The sequence below is a fragment of the Mesoplodon bidens genome, assembly GCF_964165515.1.
Source record: "Mesoplodon bidens genome assembly, chromosome: 8".
NCBI classification, from domain to species: Eukaryota; Metazoa; Chordata; class Mammalia; order Artiodactyla; family Ziphiidae; genus Mesoplodon; species Mesoplodon bidens.
Window position 1 is genome coordinate 78674884 of NC_138165.1, and position 24512 is coordinate 78699395.

The 24512-nt window shown below is 46.5% G+C and overlaps 1 pseudogene across 1 annotated transcript in view; it reads left to right on the plus strand.

Moving 5' to 3' along the window:
* Window positions 1-5200: 5200 nt before the first annotated feature.
* LOC308621775 (aldehyde oxidase 2-like) overlaps window positions 5201-24512 on the plus strand; it is a 65937-nt pseudogene continuing 46625 nt past the window's right edge. Inside the window, exons 1-10 of the transcript in view lie at window positions 5201-5254; window positions 8353-8410; window positions 9881-9977; window positions 11095-11201; window positions 12508-12634; window positions 14905-14965; window positions 17757-17845; window positions 20088-20168; window positions 22244-22388; window positions 24024-24116. The product of the transcript in view is annotated as an aldehyde oxidase 2-like (transcript). The remainder of the gene's footprint in view (window positions 5255-8352; window positions 8411-9880; window positions 9978-11094; window positions 11202-12507; window positions 12635-14904; window positions 14966-17756; window positions 17846-20087; window positions 20169-22243; window positions 22389-24023; window positions 24117-24512) is intronic.

Here is a 24512-nt window from a genome sequence, read left to right on the forward strand (position 1 = left end):
TGACCTCATCACCTCCCAAAGCCCCACACCTCCTAATACCATCATCTTGCGGGTTAGGATTCAACATATGAATTTGGGGGGACACAAACATTCAGAGCATAGCATTCCACCCCTGCCCCACAGAATTCATGACCTTCTTTCATGCAGGCAAAGTGCTACATAGGAAATAAAACATGCTATGTGCTTTCAAAATACAGTGGTGCGACAGGCATAGAATAGACATTTCCATTGCAAAAGGGAGAAATAGGAAAGAAGAAAAGGATGGCAGGTCCAGAGATGTCCAAATCCTTAAGGCTCCAGAATAATCCCCTTTGGCTAGATGCTCTAGAATAATCCTCTTTGGCTAGATGCTCTAGCTTCCAGGCCCACTGGAGCTATGACCTGCCTTCAGGACCCGCTGGGCCTGCCTTCAGGATCCCACCCTATCAGCTCTCCTGGGCAGAAGTTGGGCCCGATGCCTCTGCTGGGCATTGCCCTAGGGGGGGCTGTCTACCATGGTCCCGCCCCAGGTTGTTCTCTGCTTGGTGGCCAGCACAGCTCCAGGTGGCTCCATCCCTCAACAACAGGCAGAGGTAGCCACGCTCCAGCTGGTACACTCAGCAGGCAGGTGGAGGCTGTGCAGCTTGGACCAGCCAAAGGCCCTCACCTAACCAGTTGGACAGGAAGTGGAGCCCGCAGTGTGGGCACAAGGCAGCAGCAGCCCCTCCTTTGAAATCATTCTGCCTCCCAGGCCCTTGCACGCTAGGCCTCTGATGGAAGGGGCGGCCCTAATGAGGGCTGCACTTCAATAATCTTTTTTTTTTTAATTCAAATTGACAGTTGTCTCCTCCGACAGCTCCCTTTTGCTGAGTGTGTTCTATTTTGAATAATTGTCCCTCTAACTTTTGGGTCTTTATGAGTTGCCAAGGGCTGCGCTAACAAATTACCACACGCTGGCTGGTTTAAAACAACAGAAATGTATCCTCTCACTGTTCTGAAGGCTGGAAGTCTGAAATCAAAGTGTCAACAGGGCCATACTTCCTCTGAATGCTCAGGGAAGGAGTGTCCCTTGCCTCTCGCTAGCTTGCGGTGGTTGTCAGCAATGCTTGGTATTCCCTGTTTATAGACACGTCACTCCAATCTCTGCCTCCATGTCTATCTTCCCTCCGTGTATGTCTGTCTGTCTCCAAATCTCCCTCTCCTTATAAGGGCCCTTATAGGGCCCACTCTAATCCAGTGTGACTTCATCTTAATTTGATTGCATCTATAAAGACCCAGTTTCCAAATAAGATCACATTGGGAAATTCATGCAGCTCAATCCGCAACAGGCCCCCTTGAATATATTTGTCAGCTTACTGGGCTCCAACCTAGTTACTGGAGTACCCTAAGAAGCACCAGGCTATAGAAGCCAAAGTGATCCTGATTCACATGGTGAGCTGGCAGGGCAGAAGCAGGAAGCCTGCCAGTGCCCTTCTAAGGAAACTGACAAAGACTCACAGCCTTACAGCTCCCTTGACTCCCCTCATACTCGCCCATTGGGAAGAAAGGGCTTGGATGGCCCATGTGGCACACCTGCACCCCAAAGGACCAAACTCTCCTCCAGATTCACAGTTCTCAAAGTGCAGATTTCCAGGGTCTTCCCCCAGCCTGGAACCTCTCCCCACACACAGCCCAGGCCTCACTGGCACTCAGCTTCCCACTGGCCCAGCAGCCACCTGGCTCCGCAGAGGCTGGAAGATCGGAGCTGGGAGGGACAGGGAAGGGGCCTCACAGTCAAAGAGGTTGAGAATGGAGGGTCTGGAACATAGACATGTAATGACCAACCTAAGGTCATTTAATGACCAACCTGGGGTTCCTAAAAGCACCCACTGTTGGTCTGCTTGCCAGTGTTCCATCTTCAGGTTTTGAGGAGCTCGCAACAGAAGGCAGCACCCCAGGGACACAGAAGTAGTGGCAAGTACTTTTCCATTTACATCAGCAGGCAAGACTGGTTACATTTTTTTTCCCAGAAATAAGTTTGTTTGAATTGTTGGGGAGGGGTGTCATTTCCAATGTGAATTCTTTCCTTGGGTGACAGGGATTCTTTGATGTAACTCATAAGACCTTTTTTATAACAAACATACAAGCACCTGGGTCAATAGATGTGGCATTTCTCTCACCCACTGGAACAACCCATTTAAAAGGAAAGAAATTAAAAAAAAAAAAAGCAGTGGTTGCTTCCCCCCCCCCTTGTCTTTAATGAGATCTGAGAATCAGAAAAACTTGGCAGAGACAACCTCCTACCTTCCTACTGTGAACAACCTTTGTTCCCTCTGCCATGAGGGATCTTTAGACTCAGCTCCCCAGAGCCCTGAGGGTTTCCGAAGGAGAGAAAACCAGAGGACTTTAGGCCTCACCCATAGCCCTCCAGGCTAAGCAGTAACCGTCTTAATAATTTGTTTACACTTCACAAGATACCATTCAAGCAAAACTTTCCCTGCATGTTGGAAAAACACTTCTTTAAAGCCATTCAAGGTCAGTTTCCAGTTTCCCAGCAATGAATGTATTTGGTTCCCTAATCCATAGTACTTATATCTTCCAACTCTAATACCGTAATCTGACTTTAGTACTCTAAAACTGATCTTCTCCAGTAAATGCTTGTGTTTTATATTGACTCTGAAGGAGTTACTCCTATAAATATTTTGAAACACCATGATTTATGCTTTTTGTTGGCAGTATCCGCGCTCCTATAAATGGGAATCGTGTGTTCTTTGTGATCACTGGCTGCTCTGTTTTAAAAAGCAGAGTGAAGGAATTCCCTGGAAATCCAGTGGTTAGGACTCCATGCTTCCACTGCCAGGGGCAGAGGCCAAAAACAAAAAACAAGGGCAGAATAAGATGGTGAACAGACTGTGTGGACCCTTAAACAATCCCTGCGTCGGTTTTCCCCTAAGTGGAAGCAGCCAGAGGAAGGGCCTCCGTCTCCACACGCCACTCTCCCTCTCCCCCAGCCTGCCTCCCCTCCATTCCCAATTCTCTTGAAATCAACTCCTAGTCATCTTGTGGGCCTACATGTCCCTTCCTCAGGGAAGTCTTCTCTGATCCTTCTCCCCAGACAAAGCTAATTGCTCTGTTCTATGTTTCTCACAATGGTTGATATTTAATTACATGTTAATTGTCTCTCTTACTAACTATAAACTCTTTGGAGGAAGAAAACATGTAGATCTTATTTTCCACTGTGCCTCTACCACTTAGCATAATGCCTGGTGCAAGGTAGATGCTTAATAACTGCTGGGCCAATGAATGAATGATCACTAATGCCTCCTTCATTTAAAGTATTTGGGGTAATCAGTCAAGCATTCATGAATCCCTGCAATGAACAAGTTGTCATCCATGCTGAGCATGGTGGGGGAAACAAACAGCTGCTTAACCTCCAGGAGCTTATTACTTAATTGGGAAAATGAGATACGAACATTGATAAGCCAACAAACTATTAGTAGCAGATTAGAGACTGGTTTCCTGATTTATTAAGTAGAAAGTAAAGAAGCAATTGGTTGGATCTGCAGATGCTTTTGGAATTGAGAGAAAGCAGTGAAGAGAGGTTTGATGCTGCTTTTGTGTGTGTGTGTGTGTGTGTGTGTGTGTGTGTGTGTGTGTGTGGTACGCGGGCCTCTCACTGTTGTGGCCTCTCCCTTTGCGGAGCACAGACTCCGGATGTGCAGGCTCAGCGGCCATGGCTCACGGGCCCAGCAGCTCCGCGGCATGTGGGATCTTCCCAGACCGGGACACGAACCCGTGTCCCCTGCATCGGCAGGTGGATTCTCAACCACTGCGCCACCAGGGAAGCCCCTGATGCCGCTTTTTGATGGTAAATAGAGAAGGAGGGAAGATACAAGGACAAACAACCATAGCTGGTTAGGAACAGGGTTGTTATCACTGCAACATGGAAGAGCCTTCTTTGGTCACTTAACAGGTACTCACTGGGCATCTATTCTGTGGTCGGCACCATTCCAGGCCTGGGATACAGTGGTGCCCTCAGGTAGCTTGCATTCTAGTGGAGAAAGCAAATACCAGGTGAAGAAGCATCGGGTAGCACTGAGTGCCATGAAGAAAACGAAACAGAGCTGTTAGGAGAGTGATGGACATGCTCCTTCAGACGGGGTGGTCAGGGAAGAGCTCAGACCCAAGTACCAAGAAGGCAGAGACATGCCAGCATCTGAGAGAAGAGAAGTCGAGGCAGAACGGGTAACGTGCACCAAGGCCTAGGACAGGAATGAACTCAGCACATTCAAAAAGCAGGGAGGGCTTCCCTGGTGGCGCAGTGGTTGAGAGTCCGCCTGCCGATGCAGGGGACGTGGGTTCGTGTCCCGGTTCGGGAGAATCCCACATGCCGCGGAACAGCTGCGCCCGTGAGCCATGGCCGCTGAGCCTGCGCGTCCGGAGCCTATGCTCCGCAACGGGAGAGGCCACAGCAGTGAGAGGCCCGCGTACCACAAAAAAAAAAAAAAAAAGAAGCAGGGAAAGGCCAGTGTGGCAGAGACGACGACCAAGGGAGAAAGCGGTGAAGCTGCACTCAGAGAGGTGGGCCCTAGTTTATTTATCTGTTGAGTGGTTACCTAGACTGGATCACTATTTTCCAATGGAATAATCCTGTGGGCCAGGAGGAAGGAGGAAAGGCATCAAGGTGCTGGGTGGATGCAACACCCTACACCTCCACTTCAGGGCACAGACTGGACTTGTCCATGCAATTTCCTGTGAGTAGACATTTCTGCAGCTAGAATAAGAAAAACGTTGGGGCAAGTGGGAGGTCTCTGAAAGCCCACTGCTAGCTCTCCATGAGAAGGAGGAAGTCCATCCAGGACATGCCCCTGGGGCGGAAGCAGCATGCAGAGTGGGTTTAAGTTTAAACAGTTTATGGTTTTCACACTGAAGCCCTCCAACTTCCGAGGAAGCATGAAAAGGTGTGGGCTATTCACGAGCAAGCTTCAAAGCCAGGATTGGTGGGAGGCAAAGTGAGGCATGAGCTAGGAGGCCGGGCCACACAGGTGCCCTTGACTTAAAAGGCCACGAAGCAAGGGAGTCTCCACCCCCTGCCCTGCTCTCTGGGGCTCCAGGCTGTCTGCTTCCACACAGGGAGAGATTTCAGTTGCTCGGACCTAAATCCTTTCTGCTCATTTCTGCAGCTGGTGCCAAAGAGCATTCCCATTTGGAGCTGTAAGGCGAAACTTTATCTACGGGTGCAATGCCTTGCCCATCGAGATCGGATGAATTGGTTTTCTTTGTGAATGGGTGGAAGGTAAGGGTTGGGTGTCACTACCATAGTTTTCAGAGACAACAGGAAACTTCTAAGGTGAGGGGAGCACTTGTGGCCTGTTTGGGTTGAGACCACTCCAATCAGGGACAAGAAGCCAGAGGCTGGGAACCAGGCTAATTTGGCCCGTTATCCAGTCCGCCCGGGCTCGGCCTCTGGGAATGTGGGGAGGCATTAAAGTATTGGGGGTAATGGCACGTGCCTCGGTGTCAGACAGCCTTGGTTCCAGGCTGGCTCTGCCTTTTACTGGACAAGCTTCTACAAGTTACTTCACCTCCCTGAGCCTCAGGGTGCCCGTCTTTACGGCTATTGTGAAGATTAAGAGAGAGACGCTTCTTTCATTGATTAGGAACCTCCTAAATTCTTATACGAGGCCCTTAGCACTGGGCCTGATATACTGAAGGCCCTCTATTCTAGCAACATATACCAATTCTCAAACTCAGGAGGATAAGAAATGGAGCGCTCTATATTTTTCTGTTTTTTGAACTTAATTTTTCTGTTGAGTCTCCATTATACAGAATTAGTTGATGTGTAATTGCAGTCAATTTCCAGGCCCCCTCTTTCCCTGAGTTGCAGTTGAATTGCAGGAGGAAACGCTACAACACTTTTCCCTGGCAGCCACCCCTCCAGGCCTCACCATCAGTCCACACAGCCCACTAGTTAATCCTCAGTGCCTTCTGCCGGGCCTGTTCCTCTCCTGCGTCTCCCAAGGGACCATTCTGTGCTCCAAGGCATGAAGCTTTTCTGGGGTCTTGCCACCTCTCCTCCAGGGCCCCTCAGCCTTCCCATCCCCTGAGCTTAGCTGGAATTTGGTCAGGTACCTCCACCCCTGCCCCACGTGGGGGCTTGGCCCAAGGAAGGAGATAGAGCAGAGCCTCTACCTTCTCATCACTTTCGTTTTAACTCTCTCTCCTGTATCCAGTCTCCACCGCCAGCAGCCACTAAACGTTCTTCCAAAACTCTCACTTACAAGCTGAGTCCTTACTCGCTTGTTCCACTGGCCTGGGCTTTGGAGGCTCCTTCCACTATTTTCTGTCCCGCATCCCTTCTGAGTCATGAGCCCAGAATGAAGTGGCTGTAGCCCGGACAGGGAATAAATCAAGGGTTAGAGGAAACACAGGTTGTGTGGTAGGAGTGGAATCAGCTAGATTATAAAAATATTATCCAACCACCTTCTCATTAAGTGCTTTCAAAAGACCTGCGGGACTTCCCTGGTGGTGCAGTGGTTAAGACTGCACGCTCCCAATGCTGGGGGACCGGGTTCAATCCCTGGTCAAGGAAATAGATCCCACATGCATGCCGCAACTAAGGAGGCTGCGTGACACCACTAAGACCCTGGGCTTCAAAAGACCTGGGATGAAAGTAAGGGCAGGCAGATGAGGGCTGCTTCTTTCATTGATAGCAGCCCCTAGAGATCCAGAAAGCTCTTGAATTGTAATATCTCAACTTGGAAGCATCTTCCTGTACTATTTTACTCTTTGAGGTCTACAAAAGTTCATGTTTTTCTTCTGGGGGAAAGAAGAACCAAACATGAGTGGCCCACTGTAGCTTCCTTTCCTCTGTTGCAACAAAATGGCTGGAGGTGTTTACAGGACACCCAAAGAAAAAGTGAAAGTAAATAAGCAAATGGGAAAGAAGCAGCAAAGAAGTTCCCTCCGTGGCTTTAGAGTGCCAAATCCCCCACTTTTCAAGGTGAGGGAGGGAGGAATTCTAGTGTTCTCCCCGAGCCTCCCTGGGTCCTGAGCTGGGGCCACAAGGCTCACCACTGGCCACGCTGCTAGTGGCACATTCAGGGACCACTCCAGGATGGTAGCAACTCCCTCACCTCCCCTTTCTGCCACCAAGTCTTAGGATCCCTGATGTTATCAAACATACTCCCCACAGGAGGTGTCTCAGAGGTGCCAGAATAGAAACCCTTCCTATTCAGCCTTCTTCCCAAGGACCCTTCACACTTACATACACAGACACAGACACAGACACAGACACACACACACACACACACACACACACACAGCATCCAAGTCCTTCTCCAATTTGAAGTATTTCAAGAGTACAAAAGACTGGGTTAAAAGACTCCACAAATTTAGATAGTGCAGCAAACGTGAAGAATTTAAGTGCCAGGGGCATTTTTTTTTATAGCTCTCTATTTTTTTATAGCTCTCTATTTTATGGCTCTCTCTAAACTGTGTTAGCTTCTGTTGTACAACAAGTGAATCAGCCATACACATACATATATTCCCATATCCCCTCTCTTCTGAGCCTCCCTCCCACCCTACCTATCCCACCCCTCTAGGTCGTCACAAAGCACCAAGCTGATCTCCCTGTGCTATGCTGCTGCTTCCCACTAGCTAACCAAAGCAATCTACAGATTCATTGCAATCCCTATCAAACTACCAATGGCATTCTTCACAGAACTAGAACAAAAAATTTTATAATTCCTATAGAAACACAAAAGACCCCGAATAGCCAAAGCAATCTTGAGAAAGAAAAATGGAGCTGAAGGAATCAGGCTCCCTGACTTCAAACTATACTACAAAGCTATAGTAATCAAGACAGTATGGTACTGGCACAAAAACAGAAATATAGATCAATGGTACAGGATAGAAAGCCCAGAGATAAACCCACGCACCTATGGTCACCTAATTTACGACAAAGGAGGAACATACAATGGAGAAAAGAAAGCCTCTTCAATAAGTGGTGCTGGGAAAACTGGACAGCTACATGTAAAAGAATGAAATTAGAACACTCCCTAACACCATATACAAAAATATATTCCAAATGGACTAAAGATCTAAATGTAAGACCAGACACTATAAAACTCTTAGAGGAAAACACAGGGGCATCTTTACACAGTGGTGGTTCCCAACTCTAATCACATATAAGAGCACTGTTGCCACAGATGCTTGGTGAGTCTTTTACTCCATAAATGTGTGTAAAAGTTGTTTGCCTGTAGAGCACAAAAAAAGAGGCAAATGAAATCAGGCCTAATATACCCAGTCCATAAACCAAGCAGGCCATGACAGGCATTCCTCTGGGTCACCCATTCAATTCCCATAATATTCTCTTTTCTGTTTCTAGTGCAGGTGATTGAGAGGAATGTGGACCCAGAAGTCACCCTGCTGACCTTCTTACAAAAGAACTGGACCCTTTTGATCCCAGTCTTGGCCGGGTCCGTGTTTGCCTTAAAACATAGGCCAGCTACAATTATGAGAACTAATCAAATCTCTCCATCCCCACACAGCCAGGTCCCGTGGCCCTTGCTCTCTATTTGCTTTTGGCAATGGTTCTAAGGATATTAAGTTAATTGAGCTATTTGGAGAGGATAAAGTTTCCCCAGAGTTTCTTATATCTTGATTTAATAGCCATGAAATAGAAGCTAAGCTCTTTCTTTCAGCACTAATTATTCCTTTAAGTGTCTTCCAAATCCCCAAGACGGTGGTTATGTAATAGAGGTTTGTGTTGCATGTACCCTTCCCTGGAAGAAAACCAAATTCTCCAGTTTCAGGAAGAGCACGTGTCATAGGAGAAGATTACCTTTCTCTACATCTGTTTTCTCACAACAAATTTTCCCCACCATTCTATATTCTGAAATTTAGATCTTCATAGCAGCAAACATATTTTAATTGGTAAATCTAATGGATCTCTCAGAGAAGCCAAAAAAAAAAGACAGAAATTACAAGTTTTGTTTAAAAGCCCACATGGTTTTTAATTTGTTGTCAACGTTTGAAAATTAGGAAATCTCATTTAAAAAAAAAAATAGGAATTTCTCATGAAAAATGGGAAGATAGTCCTTCCTGCCCGGCAGCAGTCTTGCTTAGAGCTGAGTGGGGCCTGCCATCCTCCATCTAAAATGGGGCACAAGCTCTCCAGTCACACCCAGCCCACTCCACTCATTCACACACCTCTCTGATAAGCATTTATGGTTATGACTTAATTTAGATGAGCAAGCCATATGGCTTAAAAAAAAAAAGCCAAAGATTCCAAAGTCTTCTTAGCCAGTCTAGTTAATTACATCCAATCCATAAACTGTGTGGAAATGGACCACAATCAGGGAGAAGGATGACTAAAGAGAGGATCAGAGGCTGAGCCTTGGGATTGGACCTGGACCAAGCAGGAGCAGGGGGACACTCCAGGTGGGATATGAAAATAAGGACGGGAGTTTTCTCCGAAGGCTCACTGACTTGGTTTCAAATGCAGTACAAATTACTGGGCAAAACTAGCAATACATTAAACTACTAAAAATAAGTGTTTCTCTTCCAATTACATGATTGGAACCCAGAAGAATACCTATAATGAAATAGGATTTTTCCAAGGGCTTTTACTTCTGTAATCCTACAAGATGCTTATGCTAAGCCTGTGAAGATAAAGTAGGTATTACCTTTCCCTCTTTGCAAGCGAGGAAACAGGCAGGGAGAGGTTCCTATGTCCAGTGTCACAAAGCTAGGAAGATACAGAGTTGTCTTGACTGAGGCCTGCGGGCAGGCGAATGCCTTCTCAGATCTGCACCTCACCCCACAAAGGAGACTTTCCTCGCTAGTGACACCCTAGGAAGGGGGCTCTAATAGAGGCGACGTGTCCGCCTGGGAGTCTTTCCTTGACCACCCTTCCCAGTGCACCTGACAGGAACCAAGTATGCCTGCAGAAGAGGAGGCTGTGGCACCTGCACTGTGATGTTGTCTAAGCGAGACCCCATGTCCCAGGAGATAAGGTATCTGCACAGATGCCCAGAGGCCAGGCTTGCACTCTCATCTCACAGCTGACGAAGATCTCAAAGACCTTCCCGCCTTGTGATTCTAACCCTCTCTAGGTCTTAGACCCCTCTGAGAAGCTGATAAAATCTATGAGCTTTTACAAAAACTAATAATGTTTTGCACACAATTTCCGGGAGATCGTGGACCTCCCAAGGCCCATAGATGCATCCCAGGTTAAGAATCCCCAATTAAGGGACCTCCCTATTGGTCCAGAGGTTAAGACTCTGTGCTTCCACTGCAAGGGGCATGGGTTTGACCCCTGGGGAACAAAGGGAAGGGAAGATCCTGCATACTGCAGATCCCACATACCGCAGATCCCGCATGCACACAGTGCGGCCAGAAAGAAAGAAAGAAAGAAAAAGAAAGAAAGAAACCACAATTTAGGCCAAGCATTCATTTTACAGATGAGGAAGCTGATGTCAGAAGGATGAAGTGACTTGCTCAAGGTCATGCAACTAGTATGTAGAACAACACCTTGAGCCCACGTTTTCTGGCTCTGACACTAATGCTCTTTCTACTGTTGGGCTGGATCTGGGCCATGATTCCAGCCTTTCATTAAGGGCCAGATTCCAGGACTTGGGCTGCTCCCAAATCCACTGGCCCAAGAAATCAAGAAATGGCCTCAGGACACAGGCCTTCCAACTCTGCTGAATGACCTCATACAGAGAGTTTAAAATGAACAAGCAAAAAAATTATCAAATACAGTTAAAAGACAAAGGTGCGCCTTTTACCTGTTATGGGATCAATGTTTACTAGTTGACGTCCAACCACATTCCTGATGACACGAGTCCATTCCCACTGAGACCAGACCCAGGTGGGTCTGTTCTAGGCTTGGAAAATGTTTCTGAGGTTCAGAATGCCCGCATTCCCCCTAAGGATCCCAATTCTTGTAGATAATACAGAGTCGGCAGAGAGGACTCTGAATTCTTCCTCCCAGGCACTCCTCCAGGTCTCCATCCTCTCGGCTGAGTGACAGGGAGAGGGGGTGGTTTCCACTGCCCTTTTGGTTCCAACATTCCCCACAGGGCAGAGCTGTGTTCCTCCTTTGGATTTTCCTTGTGCTTCTCATATAAGACACTTCTCTGTCACCGTGTGCCTGGTGCCCATCTGCTCTCTGTGTGGGGCTGTTGTCACCACTGAAAGGTGTTGGAAGCATCAAAATGAGGCTTCGCCCCGTGCACGTAAAAGCACATCCTAAATTTCTCATTTCTTAACTCTGTCTTTGTAATCAACACTGTGTTGACTGTGCCTCCTGGGGCTTCTAGGTTGTGGTCCAGTAAGTAGAAGCTTTGGATGCATGTTGATCAAGATAATAATATCTGTTAAGTGATTTAAAAGAAAGCTAGAAATTCATCTACATTTCATTAGCTGATCATCTTTCTTCTTACTTTTTCTGCTTGAATGATAACAGCATGATCAAAACATTGATTAATGCCCATTAGACTGTGAGGCAGAATAAATATTGCACAAAGAGCATTGTGCATAGAATAAAACACCTCTGAGGATAACAGGGTAACATTCAGGATTATTCCCTCTGGCATGGAGTTTTAAGAGTACTGTGACATACACTGGTATAAACACACCAGCTCCTCTGTCATTGTCACAGCGGTTTGGAGAGTCATAGGTCCAGACCCATTAACACTGCGAGTCCTTCCAGGAAGAAGGAGTCTGGATTTAACCACATAAGAGTCAATTCCAGGAAGGTCAACAAAGGCCAAAGACCCAGCAGAGTTTACTAAAGTCTCTGAGAAGGTCAGAGAGGATGTTCACCCCAAGGCCAATAAGCCCAAATCCTAGAATTATACTACATTCTGAATCCAGAGCAAGGCTTTAATGTGCCCAAGAATCAATCAGCTGGGAGCTTGTTAAAAATGCAGATTATGAGTCAAGAAGTTTGGAGCAGAGGCCTGAGGTTCTGCATTTCCTAAAAGACCGCAGGTGGAACCAACACTGCTGGTCCACGGACTGCACTTCAAATAGCAAGGATCTAGAACACAGACCAAAATCGTGGACCTTTGAAAGCAGAGCTCCTTTGAGCCACACCAGAAGAATTTAAAGAAGAAAGTAACATGAGATCCATAACGGAGAGTCTCCAAGTTAATCGGAAAGAGGCGACCCCATGCTCAGAACCAGGCTGGGAAAGAAATAGGGGTGCTCAAGGAAACTGAGTTTGAAATTACATACGTTTTCCTTATAATTACTGATTTCTGGAGAATTCTTCTCACTCTGGGAATGGAGGTTGCGTGCTAATTCCCAATTAGAAGGATCTGGGCACTCGAGCTTGAGAAGTCATCGTAATGCTAGAACACGACTTCCAGGTCACCTCCTCCAGAAGGAAAGGGGATGCCGGCCCACTCTGCCCAAGGGGAGTGTGCACTGCTCAGGGAGAGGGTTCCACCATGACAAGAGGGACACAGGATGTGGACCCTGGCAGGAGGCGGTGGCAGCAGGAAGGCAGGGCCAGTGACCATGCCTGTGTGCTTCCAGGAGAGGATTGCCGAGAGCCATGGCACCCGGTGCAGGATCTGCACCCCAGGGATGGTGATGTCCATGTACACGCTGCTCAGGAGCCACCCGCAGCCTTCAGAGGAGCAGCTGCTGGCAGCCCTGGGGGGTAGGTCTGACTTGAACAAGCCCACTGCCCGCCAAAGCCAGATGGGGTCATGCGTCAGCCTGATCCTCCCCACCTACAATGCCACCCCAGCCCCGTTCAGGGACCCCTCGGCTGTTTCCGAAGTAGCTGCTTTCACCCCTGAGCAGAGAAGAATGTCAAGGTGTATCTGCTTATCAGAGCACTTGCTGCACAGAACTAAAGAGCACGTGTGGCCCACACCCGCATCTCGACACCCTGCTTTTCTACCCAGTGACTTATGTGGCTGCCTTCATTCGGGCTGTCATAACAGAGCACCTCAAACTGGGGGTGTTAAAGCAGCAGGAATTCCCTCTCTCGCAGTTCTGATGGTGAAGGACCTGAAATCTAGGCTCTAGAAGAGGACTCTTCCTTGCCTCTTCCTAGCTTCTGGTGGTGGACAGCAGTCCTGGCGTTCCCTGACTTAGAGATTCATCACTCCCGTCTCTGCCTCCATCTTCTCACGGCCTTCTCCCCTGCGTGTCTGTGTCCAAATTACCCTCTTCTTACAATCCAGTCACTGGATTAAGGCCTACCCTAATCCAGTAGGGCCTCATCTTAACTTGATTACATCTGCGTCACTGCAGGTTTCCAAATAAGGTCACATTCACAGGTTCCATAGGTTAGAACGTCAATGTATCTTCTGGGGGCGGAGGGACACGATTCAACCCATAACACAGCCCTTCATGTATCGAAGGGATCCTTTAAAATTTGCAGGCTTCCCTGGTGGCGCAGTGGTTGAGACTCCGCCTGCCGATGCAGGGGACACGGGTTCGTGCCCCGGTCTGGGAAGATCCCACATGCCGCGGAGCGGCTGGGCCCGTGAGCCATGGCCGCTGAGCCTGTGCGTCTGGAGCCTGTGCTCCACAACGGGAGAGGCCACAGCAGTGAGAGGCCCACGTACCGCCAAAAAAAAAAAAATTTGCAATGGGTTTAAGTTACTAAAGAGGTCATGGGAATTCCTTGGCGATCCAGTGGTTAGGACTCTGCATTCATTGCTGAGGGTATGGGTTCAATCCCTGGTTGGGCAACTAAGGTCCCACAAGCGGCGCAGCACAGCCAAATAAATAAATAAAGAGGAGTTCATAAACATATCCCTTTTGCAGGATCATTAAAGCTCATGTCAGGTGTCAACAATCCCTAAACCAGACATCTGTTACACAATAGATATACAAATCCTTAGACTGAGGCCTGAAGGGTGAGCACCACACACCCTCCTAATCTGCCAGTTGCCGGTGGACTTCCTTTACTCTCTCTGCTCCATTGCAGAAAATCAGGTCCAATCACCTAAAACCCTGCCTTCCTTAGGTCCTTCCACTCTTTGAGGTCCTTCAGCAGCTCCTTACCCCTCATGTGGCCATGCCTACCCTCCTTCACCCGGCATACCCTCCTTCAGAGAAGTCCAACAGCTGGCCTCCCAAACTCACTCTTCCTCCTCAGCTACATGAGTCCCTGCTGGCCAGTCTCCTCTCGACCCTCAATCCTCCGCATGTTTCCACTTCTGCACCTCTGCTTGTGCTGTGCTGTGAACCCCGAATGCCCCTCCCCTGCTCCCCACCAATCCATTGCTTTCTCATCCTTCAACCCAAGCTTCTTTGTGAAGTCTCCCCCAATGAACTCGATTCCGCACTGACCCTCCTCCATCCCACCCTCCCCCATGCCTTCATCCTTGGAAACCTGAGTTTCTTACACTTTACCATGCAATAGAATTACCCGCAGACCTCTTAAATGCAGATTCCTCCACCGGGACCCAGACATTCTAATTTAGGAGAATTGGAGAAAGGCCAGAGATCTGCATTTTAAACAAATAGCAGAAATTCTGATGCAGTGACCTAAAATCCACTGAGGGGCACTACTGACAACCTGTCCGAGGCATTACACTTCATTCATATGGTGCCTTAGAAACGGCCACATTTTCTTGTTTTGGGATCTCTTGCGTCTTACATAGTATCTGAAATATAGTTGCTGTCAATAGAAACATGTTGAATGAATGAATAATTTAATAGATGGATGCAACTGAGCTCACCAGATAGACTATCATCTTCTTTAGAACAGAGAATAAAACTGGAATTGAGGTGGTGGGAAGGATAATTATATGAGAAGAAGAAAAAAAAGTAGTGAACAGCCTAGTGGCTATTTAAATATTCTCAAAAACAAAACAAAACACCTGTGTTTGTTTCAATTTTCTAAAGAAAAATAAATTAAAAATCAGTAAAAATAAAGAATACTGATAAGTTTTCTTCTTCTCTGATTAGGTAATCCATGCCACTGCACTGGGTATCGGCCAATTCTTGCAAGTGGAGCGACCTTTCTTTGGTGAGTAGGGGACTACGTGGGCAACCTACAGAGCAAGAATGACAGTGACAGCTGGTCCAGGCTGGGAGCACAGGAGGTGAGGTTTTTAGACCATCTAAATAGACCATAAGGAAGACCAATTGAGTTAGCTCCAACTAACTCACGGGAGTTTGAGCTCTTTGTTGAGAGAAGAGTGAACGTTACACCACTTTTGATGCTCTACATCACACCACTGGGAAGCTAGGTGGTCTAGCCAGCCAGCCAGACATCTTCCATGGCTAGTTCAGCAAGGCCTCGGGACAGGACATGTAGGAGGCTCAAGGAAACCCAAGGAGACAAGCAAAGACATGGAGTTTGCTTTGGGGAGGCAAGGTTAGTTCCAAGAATCCAGACCAGCTGGGAGAGTGTGAACAGATAAAGAAGCCAGAAATCTAGAATGGAATCCAAAATTCACCCCAAGTACCAGAGTGCTGGGAGTTTCCCCCACCAAAGAGCAATATCGCACTAGGCTGCTGTGAAAATCAAATGAGAAATTGTAGGCTCATAACAAAGTCTTCCTTAGCACTTAGTAAGAACTCAACAAATAGTTACTACTGTAGGGCTTCCCTGGTGGCGCAGTGGTTGAGAGTCCGCCTGCCGATGCAGGGGACACGGGTTCGTGCCCCAGTCCGGGAAGATCCCACATGCCGCAGAGCGGCTGGGCCCGTGAGCCATGGCTGCTGAGCCTGCGCGTCCGGAGCCTGTGCTTCGCAACGGGAGAGACCACAACAATGAGAGGCCCACATACCGCAAAAAAAAAAAAAAAAAAAAAAAAAAAAAATAGTTACTACTGTATTGAGGATGCTGTCCACACTATGAATAGTGTTTGCCAGGGAAACCAGACAAGTACATCTGATCACCCTCTACAGAGGGCAGGATGGATGTAGGCAGTACCGCCCTTAGACCCAAGCAAGGGGGATTCCAAACTTTGGAGAGCCCCTCGCTGGCCCTCCTCCAGCCAATCTCAGGAGGCCACGGGGCCAAAGTGACTTGTTTGCCTCGAGCCTTCACCCTTTTCTAGACTGTGCTCCAGATACATTCTTGACCCCATTCCCAGGCACAAGTCTCTTCCCCAAGTCCATCTTCCTCGGGAAGATCGTAACAGCCAGCATGTGCACCCTGAGGCCAAAGACTAGCTGTTTGGGGAACGAGTAGACAGAGCTTGGACATGCAGGCTGGCTCACAGGTGTGTGAGGCCCTTCACAGTACAGAACAGAGCCAGGGTGGGGAGGGAAGTGCAGCAGGCCACAGGCCGGGGGCCTCCATTTGTATTCTTGCCTCAACTCCACAAATAGTGGATGAGGGCCTGGAAATGGACCAGCAGGTGTGTCCCACTCCCCAGAGCCAGCCAGGTCCCCAGTGAGTGTCCCATCTTCTACTGCCACATGGGGGAGCCAGCAGGTGACAAGCTGAGAAAATGAATATCTTGTAAACCCATCAAATTGCTGGTGTAAATAGGAAAACACTTGTGAAATACAAATAAAGGAAGTTAAAGGCACCCTCTGTCCCTCTGGAATGTGGATGTTATCCATCTTTCCAGGCACAGATTCTGGGGATAAAAGCAAAAATACAGTCAGAGACCCACCCTGCAGCCAACTGGCCCCAGGGACCTTCATGGGTGAAAGGAACCTAGCCCCGGTGGGAATACCCAAGGCTCCCATTTATTAGGCAAGAGAAGACTGGCTTCTTCTGTTATCTCTCACTCATGGTCCATCGTGAGAGCACCCAGAGTTCTGAGTGAGGGAGGAAGCGCTACTGGCTTTGCTCAGCTGGTTTTGCTTCTTGGACAGAGAAGAAGCTGTCTCTGCACAACTGCCAGCCTGAGACATTTGTGCAGAGACAGAGAACTGAAGTATCTGGAAGAAAGTATTTTACTAGAAACTTAGGAGATACTATTTGAGGAAGAAGGTACAAGAGGTAAGCTTGGAGAAAATGGGAAATGAAAGAACCAGCAAGTGGAAACCTGCTTTAAAATTCATTGATTGTCCATTCATTCCCAGTCAGTCCCACGCAGTTCGCAAATGTCGGGGAGATCGGGTTCCCAAATGGTTTTCTTTTCTCTTTTTAAGGTCCCTTTATAAATGATAATACTCAGTGTTGTTGAGTCTTGTATATATTAGAGAATGGATAAATTATTATTGCTGTGAAAAGCATCTTATCAATTGATTCTACAACTAGGAATTCACCTAAGAAAAAATTCAGAGATGTACACAAAGCTGTACATGTAATGAATAGAAATGTTCATTATGGTATTTGTAGTTATAAAATGAAAAAAAACCCACTAAGTATACATCAATAGCAAATTTTACAACTATATTATGGAATAGCCAGAAGATGGACTATTATGCAATCAGCAAAATTATATTTTAAAGGCCTTTTAATGATAGGCAAATAAATGAACAAAAAGTCAAAGTAAAAAGTAGATTGTACTAAAACTATAGTACAAATATATATTACATAAAAATATTATCAGTGGAATAGAGTAATGATAGTTTATTTCTTTTATGCTTCTCCATATTCTTTATTATTGTTTTAAGCTATATAATATATACTGTGTGTATTATATATTCTATATATTTATCTGTATCACTGTATTTAAAAAATAAAGTAAAAAAAAAAAAAAGAAAGATCTTGTGATTATCCCTATTCCAGTAGAAACCACCAAAAGTGACTTTAAAAGTTTGGAGCCTCATTTAAATTGTCAAACCCTTCAAGGCACACAACCATTTACAGGTTAAAAAGTTTTTCATCTCAAGGCATTTCACTATCCTAGGAGTCAAATGGTTGTCAACAGAAAGGAACAGGAAAATGCTGCCTGGATGGGGAGAAAAAGATTCTTCCTCACTCAACAGGAAAAGTGACGTGAGTCCCTTTGTTTGTCCTCTTCCTGAGAGTATCGCTTAATGCCGGCCAGTGCTGCAACTGTGCTTGTGAGTTTTGATGGTCGTTCTCTGCTTTACTTACAAACGTCCAAAGTGCAGGCACGAATAAGGCACTTTTCATTTGGGATCTGGGTAAAGTGGTGATTCAAAGCCCGCGCTCTGATTTCCCCCTTCACTCTCTGGAAGGCTGAAACAATAAAACATAAACCCACTCAGACAAGAGAAAAAAGACCTACCCCAACTACGATGAGTCCCATCCTTGCCTGGCCTTACTCATGCAGAGCTGGCCTCTATCACCATCTCCTCCTTTGCAGAGAGAGGGCACTGCAACGTCAGGAAGGCTGAGGAGCCTGTCCAAAGATACACGGCAAGTTCATGGCTCCCACAGCTGGGAAATCCAGCCTGAAACACACCAGTCTCTGGCTTTGCTTTCTGAGAGACACTAGTTTCAAAAAAAAGACCCACGGCCAAGCTCTTAAAGGAATTACTTAGAGAGAATTCCTAGTTCGAATACAGGAAAAATAGAGTCTGCTCCCTGTAGACACGGAAAACTAAGAGAACACAGTTGGCCTTAGACAAAACTGAGCCCGTCATTCCCTACTGTATGTGCTTCTATCCTTAACACCCCGGGAATTCAATCTGGGCAATGATTGCACCCTGGGGTCCACCTGGATCACTTTAACCAAATGCAAAAGAACATATTTAAACTGGACTGTGCCCCAATATTCCTTATAAAGAGAAACACAATTTTAAGGTGGATCTTATGATCACTGAGCCACATGTCCTTTCCCTATACGAAAAGACACACAGGAAGCCACATTATAAGGCGAAGGTTGCTTGGTGACCATGGATGCAGAGCAGTTGGATAATCTTAAGGGTAACATCATAGAAGATGCCCCTCCATCCATCAGGTAGACCTGCTGGATGGCAGGTGTCTGCCCCATGACACTCCCTTCTCTTGAAGATATGTTAATATCTTCCATGGGGTAACTGTAAAGTCTTGGCCTGGTCCCTGTTTAGGGGAACTTTAATTCCTCAGCTCTGATTCATTTTGTTTGTTTTACATTTTAATTCTCAGACACTATCTTGCTTCTAGGCTTTAGATATACACCACATTATTGACCTCAGGTACTGCCTATACTTCTAATTCCAACTTACACAAAAACTGATCCTTCAGATGTTGGCCGGTTATGCTTCAGTCTGGGGTCCTAACCTACACAAGGAACAACTGCAAGTTTTCCTTCTGCAACTTGGGAAGACCTTAGAGAGACAGGAAAAAAGGCAGGGGAGTATTGGACAAATGTCAGGTCATTTCACTTACTTGTCACAATTACCCTTCAAAATAGGCGTGATTTCTATTTAATCTTCAGAGAGGTTAAGTACCTTTCCATTGAGAGGGTCAGAGAGCCAAGTCATGGCGGAACTGAGAAGGAACCCAGGCCTGTCTGTCTCCCTATCACCCATGTTCTTCCCCACTACACAGCCCTCTAGCCTTGCATCCCACAGTTCCCTCCCAATTTGTCTTTCTCTTCAGGAAGGTTTCCTGGGAATAAGTGTTTCCAAAGGTAAAATATGTTTGATTCAGACAAGATTCCAGTTTGGGTAACTTTTCACTGTGCTTTAGTTTCCTAATAGGTAAAGTGGAGTTGATAATTTACTTTCTTTGTACAATTGTTGTGAGGATTAAGTAAATTATTGATACGTGTAAAAGTACTTGGAACGTAAGCACCCCATAAATGTTAACTATTGTTATTAAAGCAAGTGGTGTGTGTGTGTGTGTGTGTGTATGTGTGTGTGTGTGTGTGTGTTTACACATGGGTCTGTATGTTTAGAGTCATTTTTTTACTTAAACTATAGGACTTCTCAGAGTTTTGAATCCTGACTTGACAGGTGAGGGGATAGAGGTTGGGGCACAGTGGAGAGGGTTTCCCAAGTTTATTTGACCTGTGATTGTTTTTCATAGGCTGTCTTGGTGTTTCGCAGGGTACTATTTGAACTATTTAATAGAATACTCTTTTCTTTAACATCACATTAGTGTCAAATCAGTATTTCTCTTACAACAAGATTCTTACTTAAAACTATTTGGTTTGAACTATTTTCCCATACAAGGAGAATCAGATAGTTATTACTATGTTCATTTTGCCTAATGAATGTAAAGAATTACAATGCTGTTTCCATTTAGGCAGGGCTGACAGAACAATCTTATCCTGCCCTTTATAAAGATTTGCATGGAGCTATTTGCAAAAGAGGAGTTCCAGCCCTTGGACCTTACCCAGGAGCTCATATTTCCCCCAGAACTCTTGGTAAGGTGAGTTGGGTGTTTTATGTGCTCGTTTCAATGCCACTGGTTATAAGCTCAGTTTTCTAAAACCACACTTTCCGTCCTGTGAAATTATCAAATTGTGGAAATGCTTGATCAAATCAGTATGCCTGTCCCTATCCAGCTCACCAAGCCCTGGCTGTTGCCCTGCACACTTTCCCCGAAGCCTCAGCTGAGGCTATTTTTTAAAGCGATTTCATCATTACTCCCATCATTGTCATCTGCAGTGTGTCCCTATTGACTGTCCCAAGCAATCCAGTTTTTCTCAGCTTCTAACTTGGCCTTTCCAGCCTCTTCCAGATATTGACCTCAAGGGGCACTTCCAAGGCCTCCCGATACCTCAGCCTTCCCTCTGTCAGCATCTCTATCTTTCCTCTCTAACATCCAGTGGTCCCATTCCATAAAATGCCTATTTCTGAAAGATTCTGATGTGTTTATTCATGCATTCAACAAATATTCATCATTCGGCAATGTGCCAGGCACTGTCTGGGGTACTGAATATACAACAGGGAACAAAACTCACGCCGACCTGATCCCAAGGAGTTTGTAATCTGGTGGCAGAGACAGACAATGAGCAAGATAATAGATAAGTTATATAGTGTGTTAGCAAGTGAGAAGGAGAACAAAATAAAACAGAGAAAGGGGATAGATGGAGCACAGTGAACCAGAGAGATCAGAAAGCTGCGGGCAGGGGAGTGGGCAGACCATGCTGAACTTAGACTACTTGGCTTTTACTCTGCCTGAGATGAGAAGCTATCAGAGAGGTTGGACAGAAGAAGGGTACGCTCCTATTAACCTTGTAATGGGATCCGGGGTCGTTTTAGCTGCTGGGATGGGAATAGCCTGCGGAGGGGGCGAGGGAAGGAGCAGTGAGCCCGTTAGGGCACTAATGTCATCCTGAGGATGGTGGTGCTGGACAGGCGGCCAGCACGCAGGTGGTGAGGAGGGAGTGGATTCTGGATACATTTTGGAAGAAGAGCCAACAAGATTTCCTGATGGGGCTTCCCTGGTGGCGCAGGGAAGTCCGCCTGCCGATGCAGGGGACACGGTTTCGTGCCCTGGTCCGGGAAGATCCCACATGCCGCGGAGCGGCTGGGCCCGTGAGCCATGGCCGCTGAGCCTGCGCATCCGGAGCCTGTGCTCCACAATGGGAGAGGCCTCAACAGTGAGAGGCCCGCGTACCGCAAAAACAAACAAACAAACAGATTTCCTGATGAATGTGATGTAGGGGAGGGGTCCCCAACCCACCCGGCCGCGGACAGATACCGGTCGCAGCCTGTTAGGCACAGGGCAGCACAGCAGGAGTAAGCGGCGGGCAAGCAAGCTTCATCTGCCGCTCCCCATTGCTCCCCATCGCTCGCATTACTGCCTGAACCATCCCCCCACCACCACGTCCGTGGAAAAGCTGTCTTCCACGAAACCAGTCCCTGGTGCCAGGAAGGTTGGGGACCGCTGCTGTAGAGTGTGGGAGAGAGAGCGGAGTCACTGCTGACTCCGGGCCTTTGGGCAGCTGGAAAGGGGAGTGGCCATTTATGGAGAAGAGGAAGACCTCCGGAGGAGCAGGGCCTTTTGCCTTTGGGGGGTCCTTTTCCCCAAAAGGGGGGCTTGGAGGGGGCTGGGATATGAGGAGCTCAGCTTTGGACACGTTAAATTTGAGATGCCTATTACACATCTAAGGAGAGACACTGAGTACTCGTTCAGGAGTTCAGAGGAAAAGATGAAGATTCTAATTTAGGAGTATTAGTATAATTATGATTTTTAAGGCCATGATACTAAATTATGTTGAATTCATCTATACTGAAGGGTCAGTGACAGATACCAGCTCATAGTGTCGCTTTCCTCCAAAGAACTACACGTTATCAAGGCTTAAGCTAAAGGAGTACATATCTAATTATGGAAATTCAGGCCTTAGCCAATGGGTGTACTGAGTGTCTTTTTGGTCAAGGGGACCCCAGAGCTTCTGAAATCTCTCTAGAGGAACATACCTCCACCTAGGATCTATCATAACCCAGGAATACAGGTGTGCACAGGTGCACACACCTTGTTATTTGCACGTAGAGAATGGCAGAAAACCCAGAAAAACGAACCCTGGCCTTTCATGGAAAGAGCGTCACCTGGATCTCCCCTGGGGCCCTCAAGGACCTCCTGGAGCTGAAAGCAAAGCACCTGGAAGCCCCTCTCATCCTGGGCAACACCTCGCTGGGTGAGTGATTGCAACGGTTCCCACTCCACCATTTGTGCCGAGCTGGACTTCCTGTCCCCCACTGTGCTCACAGTCTACAAAAACTACTTTTTAAGGATAAAAACCTCATTTTTTAAATAAAAATGCTTTAATACTGTATCATAAAATGTACTACTATATTGTATATTATATAATAATTATTTATATAACATAGTATTTTTATATCTACTATATATTTTTATAAATACTAGCATATATGTGCTATATAGACTCATATATAAATTATATATATAATATTAAAGTATAATACAAATATCGTATTATTATAGGAAAATGGTCTCCAAAATTGGAGGTACATATACCCTGGGAGTATGCAGTGTAACCTCTTGAGGTGTGGGAAAAAAGTATTAGAGGACTGTTTATCATTTAATTTACTTTGTCCTTTTTAACTTTGTTTTTGTTAAATACAATAGAATTTTATAAAATATGTATGGATATATTAACAATGCACACCCAGTTATCACCACACCCAGTTTAAGAACCAGAGCTTTGGGCTTCCCTGGTGGCGCAGTGGTTGGGAATCCGCCTGCCAATGCAGGGGACGCGGGTTCGTGCCCCGGTCCAGGAAGATCCCACATGCCACGGAACAGCGGGACCTGTGTGCCATGGCTGCTGAGCCTGCACGTCCGGAGCCTGTGCTCTGCAACGGGGGAGGCCACAACAGTAAGAGGCCCACGTACCGCAAAAAAAAAAAAAAAAAAAAAAGAACCAGAGCTTTACCAAGAACTTTGAATGCCCCATGGGCCCTCCCAAACCACAGGCCCTCCCCTTGCTTTCTCCTCAGAGGCACTCATTAGCCTGAATATGATGTTGGTTAGTCTCTTCCTAATTTTGACAATTTTACCCCATATATTTGTGTAACTAAGCACCATGTCCCTTAGTTTTGCATATGTTTGAACTTCACATAAATAGACTGACACGCTATTATTCTTCTGCAATTTGCTTTGTGCGTTCAACATTGAGCTGAGATTCGCCCACATTGCGGCGTGTAACTGTGCTGCTGGATTCCATCGTGTGTCCAGGGCACAATTTGCTCATCCATTCTATTGCTCAAGGAGGTGGAGTGTTCTCCAAGTTTTTGCTGTTACAGATATCTTTATATGTGTCTCCTGGTGCCCACATGCAAGGGTTTTCTAAGAACCTCTCATCCATTTTATTTCCTATGTTTATATACATGTAGAGGGTATAAATAAATACATATACCAGGAGAGCCTGTGCTATAAAATTACTTGGCAGGGTGTATGGCCACTGCTTTCACATCTATACACATTTATTGCCAGTTTTTAAAATTAGCATCTGAGGACTTCCCTGGTGGCGCAGTGGTTGAGAGTCCGCTTGCCGATGCAGGGGATGTGGGTTCGTGCCCAGGTCGCGGAGCGGCTGGGCCCGTGAGCCATGGCCGCTGAGTCTGCGCGTCTGGAGCCTGTGCTCCGTCCGCAACGGGAGAGGCCACAACAGTGAGAGGCCCGTGTACAGCAAAAAAAAAAAAAAAAAAAATTAGCATCTGAATATTTTTATGAGAAACTCTCAACGCCAAAAAAATTGCATTTTCTCTTTCCTAACTCTCTCTAGAATATATAATGCATTTACTTTCAGGACCTGCGTTGAAATCTCAAGGATATTTTCACCCAGTTCTCCTCTCTCCTGCTAGGATTTCTGAGCTGATTATGGTGTCTAAAACAAGTGATGGTGAGTTCCAGGTGTTCTTTGTAAAATATCAATGAACCAATTCCTGCACTAAACTTAACACTTGCTATATAGTTTAGAACCTCCTCATACATTTATCTTGTCTGGCCTGTTTCCAATTCTTCATCATTTTCCTGATGTGATATGACATCCCCACCATGAAACTTTACTGTCAAAAGCCTTGCACAGAATATGAGGTACCTGAACTGATTCACTTTGTTATAAAGCAGAAACTAATAAAAAAAAAAAAAGAATATGAGGTACTTGGATAATGTCATTCAAGACCCTGCAGTCAGCTGAAGGATTCTTGCCTATAAAAAGCTACTATCGGGGCTTCCCTGGTGGCGCAGTGGTTGAGAGTCCGCCTGCCGATGCAGGGGACACGGGTTCGTGCCCCGG